The following is a 19,924-nucleotide window of genomic DNA, read 5'->3' on the forward strand; positions in this document are numbered from 1 at the left end:
TTTGTTCTGTGTCAAAAAAATCTTATATATAACCTATTTTTCCTTTTACAGGCTCTTTCCAGACCTTGTGTAAACCATGGTTTTTTCTTTTTATAATTTTCAGAAAACATTTTAATTGGACAGTGGCTGTCATAGATTGACTAAAATATATCTAAAAATGTATTATATGCATCATTAGTGTCTTCCACATAAACTTTTTGCCAGTCATAATTTTCTAAGTCTGTTTTAAAAGCCACAATTTGTTCTGGTGTTTTTATTCTACCACTGTAATCAATCATTCACATGCATAGTTATTTTTCTCACACTTATCAGATATTGTTCATATCACAGTCAGCAACGCAATTCTTTTCTACACTGAACTCTATTTCTTTTGTTTAAATCTCTCAAGATCTGCAATGTCGCTGACAACAATTACTTTAGCTTGTTCTGGTGTCCCATTAAGTCTTATGAATAAATAAATACACAAACAATACACATATGCTTTCAATTGTGTAATTTAAGTGATCTAGTGTAGCTCTCTTTTGGAAGTTCAGTTAACGCTAGAAATGTGGAATTAGGAATTAGACTCATTTCATTACTCTGGCTATATTTTCTTATTCATCATTACTATTAAACTTATACTTAGTCATACTCTTAATTACAATAAAGCACGATTAAGTATTTGCAAAATCACATACTGATAACTCTGTTATAATACTTTGTATTCAATCATAAAAAGGCTGGATGTTGAAACCTTTTACTTCCATTTTGATGAGCCAAGGGACCTCAACCGCTGATATTCCATGTCCAAAAACTGACAAGTACTGTTTTATGGAGCAAAAATGTAAAAATATTAAAGACAACGGGCACAGAAGAAGTGGTATAAAAACCAGTAACCAACCCAAAGTAATGAATAAAACACATTACAAACAACACCTGTTTGACAGAGACCAAACAATTTCTTTTCATCTGTTTCTTGGCAGAAAGTTAAGGCAGCTATTCAGCTTTAGGTTTCAACAAAGGGAGGTAATAATAAATTAATTAAAGCAACAAAACAACCTGAAGAGCCGGTTCGGAGCCGAAAGAGCCGGCTCTTTTCAGTGAGCCGAACCGAAAGAGCCGGTTCTCTAAAAAGAGCCGGAAATCCCATCACTACAAGCCAAGCGATAAATTCAATATTGCAAGGAAACTATCTATAATGCTTACTTTTTCCATCCATCCATCCATCTTCATCCGCTTATCCGAGGTCGGGTCGCGGGGGTAGCAGCCTAAGCAAAGAGGTCCAGACCTCCCTCTCCCCAGCCACCTCCTCCAGCTTGTCCGGGGGAATACCAAGGCGTTCCCAGGCCAGCCGAGAGATATAATCTCTCCAGCGTGTCCTGGGTCTGCCCCGGGGCCTCCTCCCGGTGGGACATGCCTGGAACACCTCGCCCAGGAGGCGCCCAGGGGGCATCCTTGCCAGATGCCCGAACCACCTCAGCTGGCTCCTTTCGATGTGGAGCAGCAGCTGCTCTACTCTAAGCCCCTCCCGGATGGCCGAACTTCTCACCCTATCTCTAAGGGAGAGGCCAGCCACCCTTCGGAGGAAGCTCATTTCCGCCGCTTGTATCCGCGATCTCGTTCTTTCGGTCACTACCCACAGCTCGTGGCCATAGGTGAGGGTAGGGACGTAGATCGACCGGTAAATTGAGAGCTTCGCTTTTACACTCAGCTCCCTCTTCACCACGACTGACCGGTGCAGCGTCCGCATTACTGCAGCCGCAGCCCCAATCCGTCTGTCGATCTCCAGCTCCCTTCTCCCATCACTCGCGAACAAGACCCCGAGATACTTGAACTCCTCCACTTGGGGCAGGAACTCATCCCCGACCCGGAGTGGGCACTCCACCCTTTTCCGGCTGAGAACCATGGCCTCAGATTTGGAGGTGCTGATCCTCATTCCCGCTGCGTTACACTCGGCTGCGAACCGCTCCAGTGCGAGCTGGAGGCCCTCACCCGATGAAGCCAACAGAACCACATCATCCGCAAAAATCAGAGATGAGATTCTGAGGCCACCAAAGCGAAAGCCCTCCGCCACTTGGCTGCGCCTAGAAATCCTGTCCATAAAAATTATGAACAGAACCGGAGACAAAGGGCAGCCCTGGCGGAGCCCATCACCCACCGGGAACGAGTCCGACTTATTGCCGGCAATGCGAACCAAGCTCTTGCAACGGTTGTATAGGGATTGAATGGCCCGTAGCAATGGGCCAGACACCCCATACTCGCGCAACACCTCCCACAGGACGCCCCGAGGGACACGGTCGAATGCCTTCTCCAAGTCCACAAAACACATGTAGACTGGTTGGGCAAACTCCCATGCACCCTCAAGTATCCTCGAGAGGACAAAGAGCTGGTCCAGTGTTCCGCGACCAGGACGAAAACCGCATTGTTCCTCCTGTATCCGAGGTTCGACTAGCGGACGAACCCTCCTCTCCAGCACCCTGGCATAGACTTTCCCGGGGAGGCTGAGGAGTGTGATCCCCCTGTAGTTGGAACACACCCTCCGGTCCCCCTTCTTGAAGATGGGGACCACCACCCCGGTCTGCCAGTCCACAGGTACTGCCCCTGATCTCCACGCAACATTGCAGAGACGTGTCAACCAAGACAGCCCTACAACGTCCAGAGCCTTCAGGAACTCGGGGCGGACCTCATCGACACCAGGGGCTCTGCCACCAAGGAGTTGTTTAACTGCCTCAGTGACCTCGCCCCCGGAAATCGGTGGGTCACACCCCTCATCCCCAGACTCTGCTTCCTCCCCGGAAGACGTGTCAGTGGGATTAAGGAGGTCCTCGAAGTATTCCTTCCACCGCCCGACAATTTTCTCAGTCGACGTCAACAGCGCTCCGCCAGCACTATACACAGTGCAGGTAGAGCACCGCTTTCCCCTCCTGAGACGCCTGACGGTTTGCCAGAATCTCTTCGAGGCAGTCCGAAAGTCTTTTTCCATGGCCTCTCCGAACTCCTCCCACACCCAAGTTTTTGCTTCAGCCACTGCCCGAGCCGCATTCCGCTTGGCCTGTCGATACCTGTCGGCTGCCTCCGGAGTCCCACAGGCTAACCAAGCCCGATAGGCCTCCTTCTTCAGCCTGGTGGCTCCCTTCACCTCTGGTGTCCACCATTTGGTTCGGGGATTACCACCACGGCAGGCACCAACCACCTTGCGGCCGCAGCTCAATGCAGCAGCTTCGGCAATGGAGACGCTGAACATGGTCCATTCGGACTCAATGTCCCCAGTCTCCCTCGGAATGCTGTTGAAGCTCTGCCGGAGGTGTGCGTTGAAGATCTCGCGGACTGGGGCCTCTGCTAGACGTTCCCAGCACACCCTCACTACGCGTTTAGGTGCACCAGGTCTGTCCAGCGTCCTCCCCCGCCACCTGATCCAACTCACCACCAGGTGGTGATCAGTTGACAGCTCAGCCCCTCTCTTTACCCGAGTGTCCAGAACATATGGTCGCAGGTCTGGTGATACGATTACAAAATCGATCATCGACCTACGGCCTAGAGCATCCTGGTGCCACGTGCACTTATGGACACTCTTATGTTCGAACAGGGTGTTCGTTATGGCCAAACTGTGATTAGCACAGAAGTCCAATAACAAAGCACCGCTCGGGTTCAGATCAGGGAGGCCGTTCCTCCCAATCACGCCCCTCCAGGTCTCGCTGTCGTTACCCACGTGAGCATTGAAGTCTCCCAGCAGGACAACAGAGTCTCCAGGTGGAGCACCTTCCAGCACCCCCCCCAGGGACTCTAAGAAGGCTGGGTACTCCGAACTGCCACTCGGCGCATAAGCGCAGATGACAGTCAGGACCCGTTCCCCGACCCTAAGGCGCAGGGAACAAACCCTCTCGTCCACCGGGAAAAACCCCAACGTACCGGCAGCAAGCCGAGGGGATATAAGCTTACTTTTTATTAAAGAAAAGTATCCTGAATGGAATTCAAATTGCTGGATCGGCAGACAGAGGCGGTTCCTCGCAAGTACGTTTTTTTAAGGCAGGTATTTTTCGAAGTCGCAAAATTATGGTGTCACGAGAAGGTGATTGGTCACTTGCAATGTTGAACCTGGAACAACATTAATTGTGATGATGTGGGAACAACACCAACACAAGGATATCAGGTGTGTCTGACTTCATCCAGTGGCACAAGATGCCAAACATCTGTGATGCGCAGTCCAGATATCTGCTGCTGTGCACACATTTTGAGCATGTGGAAGAATTTCAGTTATTGCTTCCTTCATTTTTGGAAAGATTTTCTCAATGTGTGTCATCAATATTTTTCTTCACACAGGAGTTCTGCCCCCACTTAGTCCTTCAACCATCTTACAGAATAAGGTCTTCTTAAGAGTAGAAAAGGGCTGCACTTCATTGACTATAAAGTCAAATACCAAGAATTTATTCATTTTTGGGTGATGGCTGGAGTGCTAAGGATGGCTTATTTGAGAGGGGAGGGGTTGTGTCTTTGCTACTTTGTTCATCATCCAATGTGTATGCGTTGAGTAAACTGTGCATGACCCTGGGATGCATCCTCTGGGAAAATAGAAAGACGAAAAGAAAACATATTACTGATACATAAATAGTTTTCTATACAAAATCACTGCAAAAGTGCAGCCTTACCTACTGTCCACTAAGGTTGGGCAAATGGACGAATATATCGACTATCAAGGATAGGCTGAGGCTTTCGCAAATTGTTTTTACTAGAGTTATTTGCCCATGAGTAAATTTGGTAATAATGCTAGTTGAAGCTAGCATTATTAGTGAGAACAGTCAATGGGAAAAATAATAGCGCTGTTTTAACGGCACCCTCTTCAGCTATGAGCAAATGCACCCTCCTCAGAGTGCGCCCAAATGCAACGATTCATTTACTCAAACTCATAATAGGAAGAAAGAAAGGCAGCAGCCTATGTTCAGAAGAAAACAAAAACATTTTATCTAAATTTTATTTTTTTTAAAAACACAACGGTTGGGAGGGAAACAAAGAGAAACTAGCTTCTTTTTCCCCTGTACAAGTAAAAAATTAAAATGTCTCTTCCAGTGAACATTAAAAAAAATCTCTGACGTCTTTTGTGTGATTTGATGCATCTTAAACAAATAAATAAATAAATGAATAATCCAAAAAGTAGCTATCGTCATTTATCGCCTATCCTCATTTATCGAACTGCCGATTGTTGGTTGGAAAATTTTTACATATGGCCCAACCTTAATGTCCACCCTACTGTTAATCATTTTGGTACTGCTTTCAGAACTGCACATGACAGCAGCTAACAATGTTAGCTAAAATCACACAGCAATAGTAACATCAAACATACTGAAGTGGTACATAAACCAGGTAGCTACCACAACTAAAACAAGCTATTTACAGTAGGCTAACATGAGGGTTTTTTTTTAAAACTTACTTCCAGATGTTTATTTAGGGTTGGAGGGGGAGTCTTTTGACGCTGAGAGTAGCCTGGTTGCTGACAAGCAGAGTTTGCATTGCACTGTCAGATTTTGTCCACCCCTCTCTTTTTTGAATATGAAGTGGTGTCGGAATTTCCAAGTAAGAAATGCACTGCTGGCTCTGTTGTGCTGGTTTCAGGTCCATTGTGTGACTGATGCCACCAACGTTAACAGGACGCTTACATTAGAGCCTCTTATTGTGTGTTCTGTTTAGGTTTCTGGCTATGCGTGGAATTAGCTAAATTACAGAGGGGATAGCCTAACACAGAGGTTCCCAAAGTGGGGGGCAGTATGAATAATAAAAAAAAGAAGGCTTGGACACTGCTAGCATAATGGACAGGTTTTTGACAGGAGTCCCACACAAACGCAAAGCAGAAGATGAAGCATTGCCAAATATGTTTCCAAACCATCTTCCTTCCAAGCCAAATACTAAAAAATATGATGAAGTATATCTTGCCTTTGGCTTCACCTGGACAAGTGCCAAGGTAGGTCTCCCCGGCAGAATTAGTTTCCCCTGCGTCGGGAGCACACGCTGGGCTGTGCAAATTACGGACAAACAGTACCCCACATTCTTGATTTTTAGTTCACAAACACTTCTTATTATGACTTACTACATTTTGGAGATTTTAGCTCTTTATACAGTTAAGTTACAGTGGGATACAAATATTATCAGGCTGATCCTGCCACAATTTGTTCCCCCTTTCGAAATCATGGACAAACAGTATCCCACAGTTGCTTATGCTTTTGAACCCATTTTGCACAGAGAGGCATTTTTTGAAAAATGTATTGATAGCAATGTTGAATATTATTACACAGGAAAAAAAAAACTACACGTAAAATAATTACACCGTGACGCCTCTGCCTTTCTAAATGGAGGGACAATAACTGCATGTGTATATGTAAGCGTGTAAAAACGGCAGATAGTCAGATTAATAGTAACAATATTTTGTCTCTATCCGCCATTGTAGAAATTCATCTCATGTAAACAATAACGTAGCGTGCACAGTGTTACGTGATAAAAGGCACATACCTCTGACATTGCATGACGAACTCCGTATTCCTCATCCACACATAAACGCAAAAACGTTTTCGAAAAGCTCCAACCTAACAGGAATTTTAAAAAATCTCAGTTTTCGGTGATTCAAAACGCCGTTTACACGTGGACGAAAGGTCCAAATTAGAGCTGGGCGATATGAGATTTTTTCATATCACGATATGTTTTTTTCATTTCAGGCGATAACGATATCTATCACGATATAAGCCAAATAACTATATTTGTAAGATTTAAATGTGCCGTTGCTCACAAGTAAAATGTGAAATAATCAGCAGCTTGTTTTTATTTAAATATTTATTTCCCATAATAAGTTCAACAGGGTAGATGTACTTAAGGAACATGAGACTTTTTCAGATAAATAAAGGCAAATATTACAAACTACACAAAAGGCAGCCGCTAAAGCGTTTAAGTTTCAAAATAAAACAAACGAAACAGACTACTAAATTGTCAATTCCACTTAGAAACAAAATATTAATTCTAAAAATAAATCTTAGTTTGTTTTACAGAAGAACAGACAAAACTGACTAACTTTTGTCAATATCAAATAAACTGAGAACTAAAAGGAAATTCTCAATCTCTCCTTGTTGTATAGCTTAGCTTTTCAAACAGTTTTAACAGTTACTTTAGTCTGACAAAAGCCGAATGACGAATTAGCGCTTCCAGTCAGAGACTGAGGCTACGTCCACGCGTACACGGGTATTTTTGAAAACGGAGATTTTCCGTTTTCGTTTTAAAAAATAATCCCGTCCACACATAAAGGCAGAAATGAAGGAAAACGCTGCTATGAACATGCCAAAGCAGCAGGTGGCGCTAGATTCCTAACCGTGCAGAAATGTTGGCCAATCAGAAGTCTAGAAGCCTCGGTGGGAAAAAGTAAACAAAGCTGGGGCATAGAAGCAGAACCGAGTCGTATGTGTGGAGGGACAGTAACTGTGTGTATATGTAAGCATTTAAACACTGCAGAGAGTAGAATTAACAGAAACAGTATTGTAGAAATTCATTTCACCGAAACAATAACGTGGCGCAGTGTGACGCATGCACCAGTTTATTGTATTTCCAGACTTGCTTTCGGCACAATTTACAGTGCACGCTACTCTGTTTTTTGTCAGACTTGAAATAGCCGAAATACCTTCACACTACGGAACTTCTATGGCTCTTCCGTTCGACAATCTCTCCGGCGTTGGAACCATCATCTGTTTTCTCTTCGGTCACGCTCGGTTGATTTTTCTAGTCGGCACACTCATTTCCTCCATTACGCGCTGGCTCCATTACCCGCTGGCTGCTTCCCAAACAAACACACGTGCGGCTTGGCACTTGTGCTGTACGTAACAAGTCACGCGACGTGACGCTGCGGCTGTGATTGGTTCGGCTCTGCGCTACTTAATTTGGATTGGCTGACCTTTTTCTTTTTTTTTTTTTTTTAAGAGGACAAGAGTGGCGAAGTCTATCGCGATAGCTTAATTTCTCTATCGAGTAAAAGTTATATCGCGATACATATCGTTATCGTTCTATCGCCCAGCTCTAGTCCAAATGCATAGAAAAGCTGCATTTTCAAAAATACCCATGTAGGGATGGATGTAGCGTAAAAGAGTTAGTAGTTTAGTTTATTGCTACCTGTAATTAATTGCAGTTTACTTTTATTTGTTTAATTGTTTACTAAATGTTTGCGGTGTGAAAGGGCCTGGCAAAAAAAGTTTGGGAACCACTGGCCTAACATTTGAAATAGGAAAAGACCGCCATGTAATCCATTTATTTCAACAAAGTAACTGTATTCTAATGATCACCTTTTTAAACGGAATAAAGTTACTTAGATTTTATATTTTAAATACGTAACATATTCTGGTGACTATTTAAGATGGCGGTTCGGTGTTTCTCATCGCTGGATTGTTGTACAACTCTTGTCAGTGTTGCCCCGGCTCTCTCTAGTTAATTCCTCGTTTTCCTGTGATTTTCTTCCTGGCTACTGACCGTGTTCTCCATGTCAATAGATCTTCCTGGACCCATCCCTGCCTCTCCCCTGGAGTGCTTTTGTGAGTGTTTTTCAAGTGGCGTGTGTGACCGAAGAGGAGCATTTCGTGCGTTTGACCTACAGGAGTGTGGTTTTCCCTTCCCGTCCCTGGATTCCCTGTCTTCTTTTGCACATTTGTATAAAGCACCTGGTGTCTTTTGTAAAAAAAAACAACAACTGTTCAACCGTTTCACAAACAGAGTTCTGCGCTTGAGTCTGTTTATGCATTATGACAGTTTTTATGTTAAATGTATTGTATTTGCCCTCATGTTATTTCTTATGGTTCTGTCCCATATGGAAAAGATATATATAAATCTTATAAAGTTTGTATCTGTCTTGTGTGAAACTTTTATGAAAAGCATACAAGAGTGAAAACAGATATAAGATCCCTTGAAAAATTATATAAATGAAACTTGGATACTTACTAAAACAATATATGAAAGTAATGAGAAAGTGGTGACTTTCATGAGTAAATCATATAAGCCTTATATGATTCACTATATGAAGTAGGCCAAATCTTATGCAAGTCTTATAAGTTTTTTCTATTTCTTTTCCATATGGTGTATTTTTGTCTATTGTTTTCACTTGTCTGTTAACCAATTCGTTAAGCATTTTGGTCAACTTTGTTACACTTAATTTTCTTTAGAAATAAAACTGACAGTTTTCTGCTGTTTTTGAAGCTAAGGAAGAGCAAAAGAAAAGCAAAACAAACTCTAGTCTAGTGGTGCCTATTTTCCGATTCTTTTGTTGTCCCTACATGTCTACAATTTTCTTTCCTTCTTAAATTGTATCTGTTTTTTGCTGGCAAAGTATATTACCTGTGCCAGAAGCATTCAGAAAGGACAGAATCACATTAAATGAGGTATTTTGGGGTTTTCCATGTCTTTTGAGAAACCCAGTCTTTTCTTAGAGACTTTACAAAGACAGATGATTACTTCTACTACTGTTCATCTTATCTTTGAAAGCACTTGGCCTGTGGGCGTCATGCAGATTGATATAAGTGAAGGATATCTGCTGTACACCCAATTTGACTTCACTTAACAGCTTTTGAGATTTAATCACCTCATTGGCATTCACTAGCCTCAAGCAAGATAAGATACAGTGTAACCTTTTTCTTCTTAGTCAGTCTGGTTAATCAGGATATGAATGAATATGTCATTGTCAAAGAACTCCAGGGGAAACGTGTGCCTGATCTCCTGAAATGTCCTGAAGTGAACATGCTATCTTTTATACACATTCAACTGAAAGGCAGTTGAAAGCACCAGTTGATTCTAATCATGTAGACTCTATTCCAATTCACTTTAAAGCATTAAATGCTAATTTTAGGATCTTTCTAATATGACAAGAACTAAACCCTTTTCTCTGATGTTCTCTGTAAACATTTTGAACATTATCGTCCTTGATGTAAAACTGGCCTTCAGTTAAAAAAAAGAAGAACATGATCTAAATGTAGGGTTGGATCAAAGGAAGAGAAATATTTTTGCCTAAAGTACTAACTCACACATGAATCGTTGAAACAAGCGCTTTAATCACTTGAATGTACACAAGTGATATTATACACAAGTGTATAATATCAATATTATACACAAGTGTATAATATCAGTGTACAAAATCAAGTACCTAGGATACTAAGATACTAAAGCCAAGTTGCTCTCCAATGCATTCATTGGAGTATGAATGGGTGAATGTAGCATGTTGTGTAAAGTGCTCTGAGCGCTCCAGCAGAGTAGCAAAGCACTACATAGGAATCAGTCCGTCCATTTACCATGATAGGATGCCACCTATGCAACGAGTCCACTTGTGATATTTCCTCACTACTAAATATTCCACAGTCAGCTGTTAGTGGTATTATGTATAAAATCAGTGTACTATAACAAATTGGAAGTGATTGGGAATGAATTGTCATTTTGGGAATGACATCAACTGAGCCACAAAGTGGAAGGTCATGTAAAGTTGACAACTCTGCACATAGTGAGCAAAGTTGTCAACTTTCTGCAGTCAACTGCTCTAAACCTCCACCTCCAAACTTCATGTGGCCTTGAGATTAGCTCAACAACACTGAGTAGAGAGCTTTGTGGAATGGGTTTTCATGGCCAAGCAGCTGCATCCAAGCCTTACATCACCAAGAACAATGCAAAGCGTCAGATGCAGTGGTGTAAAGAATGCCAACACTGGACTCTAGAGCAGAGGAGACGTTTTCTCTGGAATGATGAATCATGCTTCTCCATCTGGCAATCTGATGCAAAAATCTGGATTTAGCAGTTGCCAGGTGAACAGTAGTTGTCTGACTGCACTATGCAAAGTTTAAAGTTTATTGGAGGAGGAGTTGCTTTTGGCTAATAAAGGGCTTAGCCCTTTAGTTCCAATGAGGGGAACTCTAATGCTTCAACATACCAAGACATATTGGACAATTCCATGCTCCCAACTGTGTGGGAACAGTTTGTGCTTCTGGAAGAATAGTTAAAAATTCCCAGTGCATATGTGTGTGAAGGCAGACGAGCAAATACTTTCTTGACTTGGTCTTGGTGTTGTGAATAGATATTTTGCCATTTACCACTGACTGGTCTCAGCTGTTTTAAGCTCCACAGTTTCTAAGATTGAAAGGAGCCGCTCATGTGAAGACTCGCTTCTCATCATTTTTTTTAATATCCACAAGGTTATGTGCTGTGAATACATCTTACCTGGTAAGACTGGTAATCTGCTTCTGGGAGAAAATTAGGAGTAGAAACAACCTGAACTATGGCACTGCTGTTGTGTGGAAGTATATAGTACAGTTTTTTGGCTACACTAGCACAATTTTCACCCCTTCCCCAAATTTACCTCCACATGACTATGTTCACATTCAGAAATAAAAGTGCATTTGAAGGAGCAAGATTATTGCAAAATAAAAGAAGGGGCCTCAAGATGATCTTGAATATAAAATTGGCCAAATTTAAATCAGATAAGATTTTTGGATTACTCCTTGGAAAAGAGCATCCTCAACAGTTCGCTGTCCCTTTGATACACATGGCTTTTCAATTTTGTATTTATTTTTTGAGAAGGGATCTTGTATAATTATTTTCATTGATGTTTTTATGCACCCTTTAACAAGCACCATTGCTCATAAGTTCTAAATGTTCCCTGACTAAACATCACAGCCTGACATTTGAACATCAGTGAGTCATGGGGTCACAACTAATTCAGACATGTGTGGAAAAAACTGCAGAACACAGAGAAGAAATGCTGGAAAAGTTTTTAGAAAAAACAATCGCTAAAGAGAAGGCAGAGTTGGTGAGTTTTATATGTAGGTAGGCGTTAGAATCAAGTTTTGACAATGTCTTATGATGTGAAGAGAAAACCACTCATGGGACACAGATTGCACATCCTTTTTCTGGTGTCAACTACAAAGTGGTACTACAGCTGTGGCAAAAAACAAAACATCTTCTTCGTTAGAAGTTTAGCCAGGGAACATAATTCAGGGAGTGATTAGACATGTTTTGCCCAGAGAAATTAGCAGCGTTATAAAGTACTTTTGATGTGGCAGCGTGGAACCAACAGGATCTAACGCCCAGCTACAGATCAGTAAGATGTTAAGGTCATCAGGTTTGGTATCAGATATGCAGTGAATTTAACAAAGTCAAGAAAACAAGAAGATACTTTATTTATGTGATAAACCTGGTTTACCTGGAAACATGTGAAAAGGTAATTGCTCTTTAAGTCCAAGTTTTTGTGATAATAGGCTTTTATATCACCGTTCAAGTATGAAGGTTTTTAAAAAAATCAGATGCCAAAGAGCAGATTTAAGTCTTTCTGGCGTGTTTCAGATCATTGTCTTGCTGCATGATTCAACTGTAGAAAATGGCTTAGTGTGGTTCATTGGAGTAATAAAGCCGTAGAAATTACTTTGTAACCTTTTCCAGACTGATGGATGTCACTAACTTTGTTTCCCATCTATTCTTGGGTGTCTTTAGATTGTGGCACGTATATTTTTGGCATGCAGACTGGGGCAGCCAGGGATTAAACCATCAACCCTTCCAATTAGTATGTCTGTGTAGGTTCTTAGTGATCCAGACCTATTCTTCAATTATACAAACTTTGAATAATCAGGATCCTGCAACAGAAAACATTCCCTTTAAAAGCCAGAAGGGAAAGAAAAGGAACACACACATTCAAAGAAAGCTCTTAAAACATGTGGTTACCCCAACTGGGCTTTCATCAAATCAGCAAAGATGCACAAGAAAGAAGGTCAGACACCAACTAGTGAGAATCACAATGACAAACAGAACAACACTGTCATTTCTTATGTAGCAGGTTTATCCGAAAAACTCAGCATAATTTGCTCATTACATGACATCCCAGTGTACTTCAGACCCAGCCACACCCTCAGAGACGAACTGTTTGATCTCAAGAGCAAAACACCCAAACATAAACTAAACACCATAGTGTATGCTGTGCAGTGCAGTAAGGAGTGCTCAGACCTCTGCACTGGAGAAACCAGACAACCACTCCATAAATGCATCACACAACACAGAAGAGCCACCATCACAGGACGAGACTGAGCTGTACATCGGCATCTAAAGGTCACTCTTTTGGGGATGTCAGTGTTCACATTTTGGACAGAGAGAACAGATGGTTTGCAAGAGGGGTGAAAGAAGCCATCTATGTCTCTCCACTATTTATGTCCACTGTGAACGACTATTCTTGAACAGAGAGGGTGGTTCACCAGACCAATTGTCTGCCACCTACAATCCAGTTTTCATATCCTTTTCCAGGTGGCTCAACTCAAACTCACATCTTGCGTCAGGTGGTCTCAGTAAGTCACATAATAGGCTGAGGCAAGGTCCCACAACGGTTTCCTCTGTTGATAATGACCTACACCTTTTTTCACACCTCGGCTCATGTGGTGAGCCAGAGGATCAATAGTGAGGGTCAACTCTCACTGGAGCTTAAATACCTGGAACAATCCACGATTTGATTTTAGAACTGAAGAAACTTCTCAGATGGGAGGTCAAATGTCTTCAAGAAACTTAAAGAAGTCCAGACACTTTCTCTCCATATTCCTTAGACTTCCAATTAGTAGATGACCTGTACTGCCTCCTGAGCTACAGCCACCCCAATGCACTGTGTATTCTGATATAGTTCTGTCAGAACCAAATTTTTCAGCAATTTAAGCTATAGTGGCTTGTCTGTTCAGTTCAATTCTTATTTATTTAAACAGCTCAAAATCACAATACAGTTGTAAGGTAGACCCTACAATAATACATACAGAGAAAAACCCAACAATCATATGGCCTCCTGTAAGCAGGCACTTTGGCGACAATGGGAGGGAAAAACTCCCTTTTAACAGAAGAAACCAAGCTCAGGGAGGGGCGGCCATATACCTTGACCGGTTGGGGTCAGAAAAGGAAGACAGGATTAAAGACATGCTGTGGAAGAGAGCCAGAGATTAATAACAAGTATAATTCAGTGTAGAGAGGTCTATTAACACATAGTGTGCGATAATGTGATTGAAGAAGAAACACTCAATGCATCACGGGAATCCCCCAGCAGCCTACACCTATTGCAGTATAACTAAGGGAGGATTCAGGGACAGCTGATCCAGCCCTAACTATATGCTTTAGCAAAAAGGAAAGTTTGAAGCCTGATCTTAAAAGTAGAGATAGTGTCTGTCTCCCGAATCCAAACTGGAAGCTGGTTCCATAGAAGAGGGGCATGAAAACTGAAGGCTCTGCCTCCTATTCTACTTTTAAATACTCTACAACAACAAGTAAGCCTGCAGTGCGAGAGTGAAGTGCTCTGATGGGGTGATATGGTACTACGAGGTCATTTGTTGGATGGACAACAGGGACCAGCCTTTGCTCCCCATGCTTGATCAATGTGCACTTCTGCAACAGCCTGATTCAAATCTGCTAAATGTCCTTTATCACATTTAGATCCCTCTGTTTTCTTTGATTTATTCAATATAGGCAACTTTATACTAAAATTACATATTTATATTAACAGAATACATTAATGACCATATTAATGAAAAAACTAAATGAAATATTCAAATGACATACTTAACATGGCTATGGCTCTAGTTGCTAGTTTATTGGTCAGCTACTAGAGACCTTGCATTGTACAATTTTCCATTAGGTGTGCCTTTCCAGAGTTTTCTTGACCAAGGATGAAATGGACTTTGGCAGCCAATGAATAATACAAATGTTACACAAACCCTTATATGGTGGAATTTTAAGGACATGGAAGATGATTCCTTTTCTCTGGTTAAGCTTTCAAAGGAATAGAGGCCGGTTGTAAAGTGCTACCTCCCTGATAAATATATGAGCTTTGTAAAAAAAAATTAAAGGACTTTCCTGGCATGGAACTGTGAACTGGTCTGTGAAGAAGGCCCAACAAACAGCCCAGAGCTCCAAGCTTCACATGACTGTGAGGCTTCACCTAAATGCTGCTTGAAGGATTAGATCCTCCCTTCCTTGGATCTTTTTCAAACTGAATGAACAAATTAATTTTGAGCCTCATGACTTTCATCTGTACAGAACTGCCCCCCCCCCACCCCCAAAAAGCAACTAAATTTATGACAGAGACCAGTCAGTTTAGTAACTGCAACTCCTTTTGTGAAAAAGTAAAGGTCAGACTGACAATAAATTCAGACAAGACCATTTATTGTCAGAGATAGAATCAGCTTACAGGCAGCTACTTATTACTTAAGGGTAGCTTTGAGGTGTTTGCACTTTGACTTAATCTGGTCTATCACTTTATGCTCTTACCAAATTTTTCCCCTGTTTTCTGTGCAGTGACGCATGCCCTGCGCACATGCCAGTTTGAAACAGATGGGAACACCTCCACAGCATCTGCAAACTAACAAGACTGGTAACACAGAACGGCATAAAACACGAAAGTTGATTCAGAAGGCACACAATTTCAGCTTAGGTGGAAGACTGAGTAGGCTACTCCTAGGCCCATGTTTTTATTTTAAAATATAATTTTGCTGTCGTTTTAAATCCACACACTAGCAGAAATGTCATCATAGAGTAGAAAAAGAAGGTTTCAGTGAGCTACTGCACTGTGGCACAGTCCTGCAGCTACAGCACAATTTGTTTCAAGTTAATTCTACAAAGCAATGGAGATGTAAAGACTCATTGCAGCAGAATATTAATTTACTTTACTTGTAACTTTTTAATTTTCTATTGTGGACAATCAGTTTCATAACAGAACCCTGGACTGTATGGCAGGTCAGCTACATGATTTGATGACATTTAGTGGTTAAAAAGAAGAGTTCTCACTTGGCCAGGATATAAAATTAATTTGTAACAGCTACTTTTAAATACTTGATTCAATAATAACAAATAATGCTGGGTTCTAATTTAAACACAACTTTAGGGAGAACTCAGGAGAATAAGTTTAGTGCGTTGATTGAAAGTGAATGTTCAACAACAATGCAAAGTGAAGGCATAGTAGTTGGATGATCTCTCAGATGTCTCAGTAACTCATATCAGAAGATGATCCAGGAATACTGCACACATGAGAACAAACAGGAAAGGCAGAAGCAAGTGTAAAGTACAAACCCATTTAAGAGGATCGCATAACATCTTTGGAGGTTCTCCAGCATCCCTTTGTTCAACCTTGGCCTCTCTAAGAGTTCCCCCTGCACTGACATGAGTAGCACAGGGGGACAAAACCTTGCAGTCTCAGCAGCCTTCAAGCGGGAAAAGAGAAAGACCACACAGAATCAATCTCCAGCATTGCTTCTTTGACCCTGGACAAAAGTGACAAAAACACAAATAGGGGTTGGAAAAGGCAATTAACAGCACATTACACTCCAAAAATGTATTAAGCTGCTCCAATAATAATCACTTTGGCTGTTTGTTTTTTTTCACTCCCCCCGGCCCAACCAATCGCAGCAGATGGCTGTCCCTTCCTGAGCCCGGTTCTGTTAGCGGTTACTTCCTTTTAGAAGGGATTTTTTCTTCCCCACTGTTGCTAAATGCTTGCTCATAGGGAATCATCTGATAGTTGGGGTGGCCAAAACTCTAGGGGAGCTAGCAATTCTACAATTACAATATTTCTACAAACAAACGAATATGGTCTTGGGTTTGCTTAAAATCCATTAGGTAATCTCTCAATATTCAAAGTGGAGCAGCAGACACCTTACCATTACATTGGTCCTTAAATCATACCTAAAACACCATGTTAAAGATAAATTCGATACAAATTGGAAATAAATTGGATATTAATTAAATAAACCTGCTTTAAGCATCAACTTATTTGTAATTCTTTATCAATATATAAATAAAGAATTACAAATTTATAAACATATAAAAATGTATCCCTTTGGGATACTAGTAGACATACCTGTGTTATAAATGATAAAATGTGTGAATGTGTGTGTGAATGGGTGGAGGACTGAACATGTAAAGAGCTTTGGGGTCCTTAGGGACTAAGTAAAGCACTATACAAATACAGGCCATTTTGCCATTTGCCTATGACAGCTAGGATAGACTCCAGCCACCCTGGCAGACTGAACTGAATTTCTTTTATTGAGTACAGAAGCTGAATTACTCTAACGTTTACCAAAGAATTGTTTTACACAAGTGCTAAACTTCAGCTTAAATCTGGCCCATGTACAAAGTTGTTATTGTAGTTCACATGTATTTGCAGTTTCCTTTCCAAGGCCTACAGGGAGGCTTCAATACAAAACACATCCAGGATATCAAGACATTGTTTCTCTTAAATGAGCTGAGAATTTTGCAAATTTATGAACACAAATCAGGTCAGATGTAACTCAGATTTCAACCGCAACCCAGAAGAGATCTTGCATATGAAGAAAGAGCTTTTATATCTTAGGTTATGTGGAAGCAGCTTTTTCATTGTTTATTTTTAAACTTTTCTACTGCTGTCCAGTAACTAACCTTTCTTCATACAGTAAGCTATGGTGGTGGATAATGACACAATAACTTGTTCATTACAGTTAAGGGAATTTTAACTGAAGAATCTATTTCATGGCTGAATCAATCTTTTATGGTGCCAGAGAGCAAATATTTGCTGGAGGATGCATTGTGTCCCTCATATCTTTTAAAAGTAGCCACAACTTGGAATCAGAACTTCTGTATTTTACGCCATCTTTGCTGTTGTAACAGTCATAACTGGCACAGGTTTTTGGACCCAAAGGCCGAACCTGAGAGAGGAACAGGTTTACTTAGCTACTGCAGTTCCCTCCTTTATTGCATACGCCACTTTCTCAGCTCAGCTACTTCAGAGGGGAACAAATGAGGAAAAGGAAACATGTTGACCTTGTGTACAAAGGTTGCATTGGCAATCAGATTGGGCTTAATGGTGATGATATAAAGGCTACTGGTTATGTGACATTGGAACACTAAAAGGTCAGAACTACTGGCCCTTTAAATCAAAAATAAGCTGTCTGACTTTGATGTGATGTATATTTTTTTATTTGATATAAAGTGACTTAACTTTAAAATCCACGGTAAAAAAAATGTTGTCTTTGGCCAACAAATGATAAAAGAATACAGACAGGCAGTACAAAATCAGGAACATGTATGTTTCCATCTGTTCCAGTTTGTCATGTTGATGTTTTAAGTGGTGGTTTAGGGAAATATTTTGCTTGTTTGAAGGTTGAGCCTTTGGCAGAGCCTTTCTTCATTAATTTTCCGGACTTTTAGAAGAACTTTTGTCACCGTTGCACAACAACACATTAATAACGGTAAGGTGCAGAGTGTGTTGATGCATGCTGAATCATCCAGGTAAGTAAATCCCAAAAGGTTGATGTAGGGTTTAAAAACACTACGTCCAGATAAATCAAAAATCAACCTGTTGGGATGTAAGGTGTAAAATGTATCTGGTGTTGTGAGAAGCTATGAATCCACCCCGACCGATTAACACAGACAGGGATTTCTATAAATATATTCTGAAGTCTGTTGTTGCTCATAATGGCTCAAGTTATCCCTGAGGGATAATGGCCATTAGAGGTCGCTGTCACTTTGGTTATTTGAAGGTATATTTGGACTTCAGACACAAGGCCACAAAATTGTAGAAAAACCATGACTTGTAACAGTAAATATCAGTGAGTTGAAAGTAACGTACACTGAGGATCAGGATACTTAAACTCTGTGGTGAGCAAGAATTTTAGTATCTACAGTCTTCTTTTGTAAATCCAGACATGGTGATCCTGGGAAGCTTAGACATCTGACTCTAGTAAAACTAACAGTCATTTTGAATATTATTTATTATTATTATTATTATTATTAACAAAAACAACAACAACAACAATAATAATAATAATAATAATAATAATAATGAGTGTTAATACTGTACCTGCATGGAATGAGCTCTGCTCTCTGTGCCTCTGCCTTCTGTTACCTGTATACATAAAAAAGAACTCAAAGGTAATATGGAAAGGTTATTATTAAACATAGTATTTCCTTTTTTTAGTCTGCTTTCCAGGCTTCTCATCTAAGCAGTAATTTGAAATAATTTCAGTTAATTTTAAGTTTTTGCTTAATCACATGTTCTTGTTTATTAAATTGAATTTATTATCTCTGATATTTGGACAGGTCCCCCTAAGTGACAGCATTTTAGATGTTTTCCAGATTTTATTTTATTTTTTTAATTAAAATTGAGCTTGTTCAGGTAGAATATAGAGAGAAAATGTAGAGCATGTCTTTAAATGACACGATACTAGTTTGTGTCATTGTTACAGTTTATAGCCACAGCAGTTGATAGATTACACCTGGCTCATTAAACAACGGAGAGAATAAAAGCCTCTTGGAGTTGAGCATAGTCGTGTGGCTCAGATAGTGTGATGAAAGCCTAATTTCCATATGCTATTTGCACTTCACACAGCACCTTTAAAGCCCACTGCTCATTGTGGCAGTGATCCAGGCTGTACTCTAGTCTTTACAGAGGCCAAAATGGCCGTTGAACATCAAGAAAGTAGACCTTACTTTGCATCTATGTGACAGCAATGTCACTGTCAGAGACACTGATATGCTGGTGCTTGACATGCCACATGCTTCTGCCTGCTTTCTGGTTGGAACAAGTGATGCATGTTTTTCCTGGTTAAACTGTTGTGACAACTGTCTGTCTACAGTTCAGTTTTTTTATCTACAAGTTTGACCTGAGTGATAACGTAGTGTCAACCACAATGCTGCGAATGTTTACTTGGGTGTAATTGTAGTTTAATCCATCAGGCTATAAATTTCATACTGTTTCTGACATGATGGCTTAGATGAGTTGCTTGACCGTTAACTTTAAGCGATCATAAGTGACAGGTGAGTTTCCACTTCTGCCAGTTTTATTGAGTTGGGGGTGTGGCTTTTGAAGATTGGCTATGGCAACTCGCACCATTGGCTCTATTATCCAGTAGACTTGAAAACATGTTTAGCCTTGTGGGGTACCTCAGGGATCTGTCTTGGGTCCAAT

The sequence above is a fragment of the Mchenga conophoros genome, linkage group LG10 (genome assembly GCF_057382185.1).
Source record: "Mchenga conophoros isolate Kocher_MC1m ecotype Shallow Benthic linkage group LG10, M_conophoros_male_GT1.1, whole genome shotgun sequence".
Taxonomy (NCBI): domain Eukaryota; kingdom Metazoa; phylum Chordata; class Actinopteri; order Cichliformes; family Cichlidae; genus Mchenga; species Mchenga conophoros.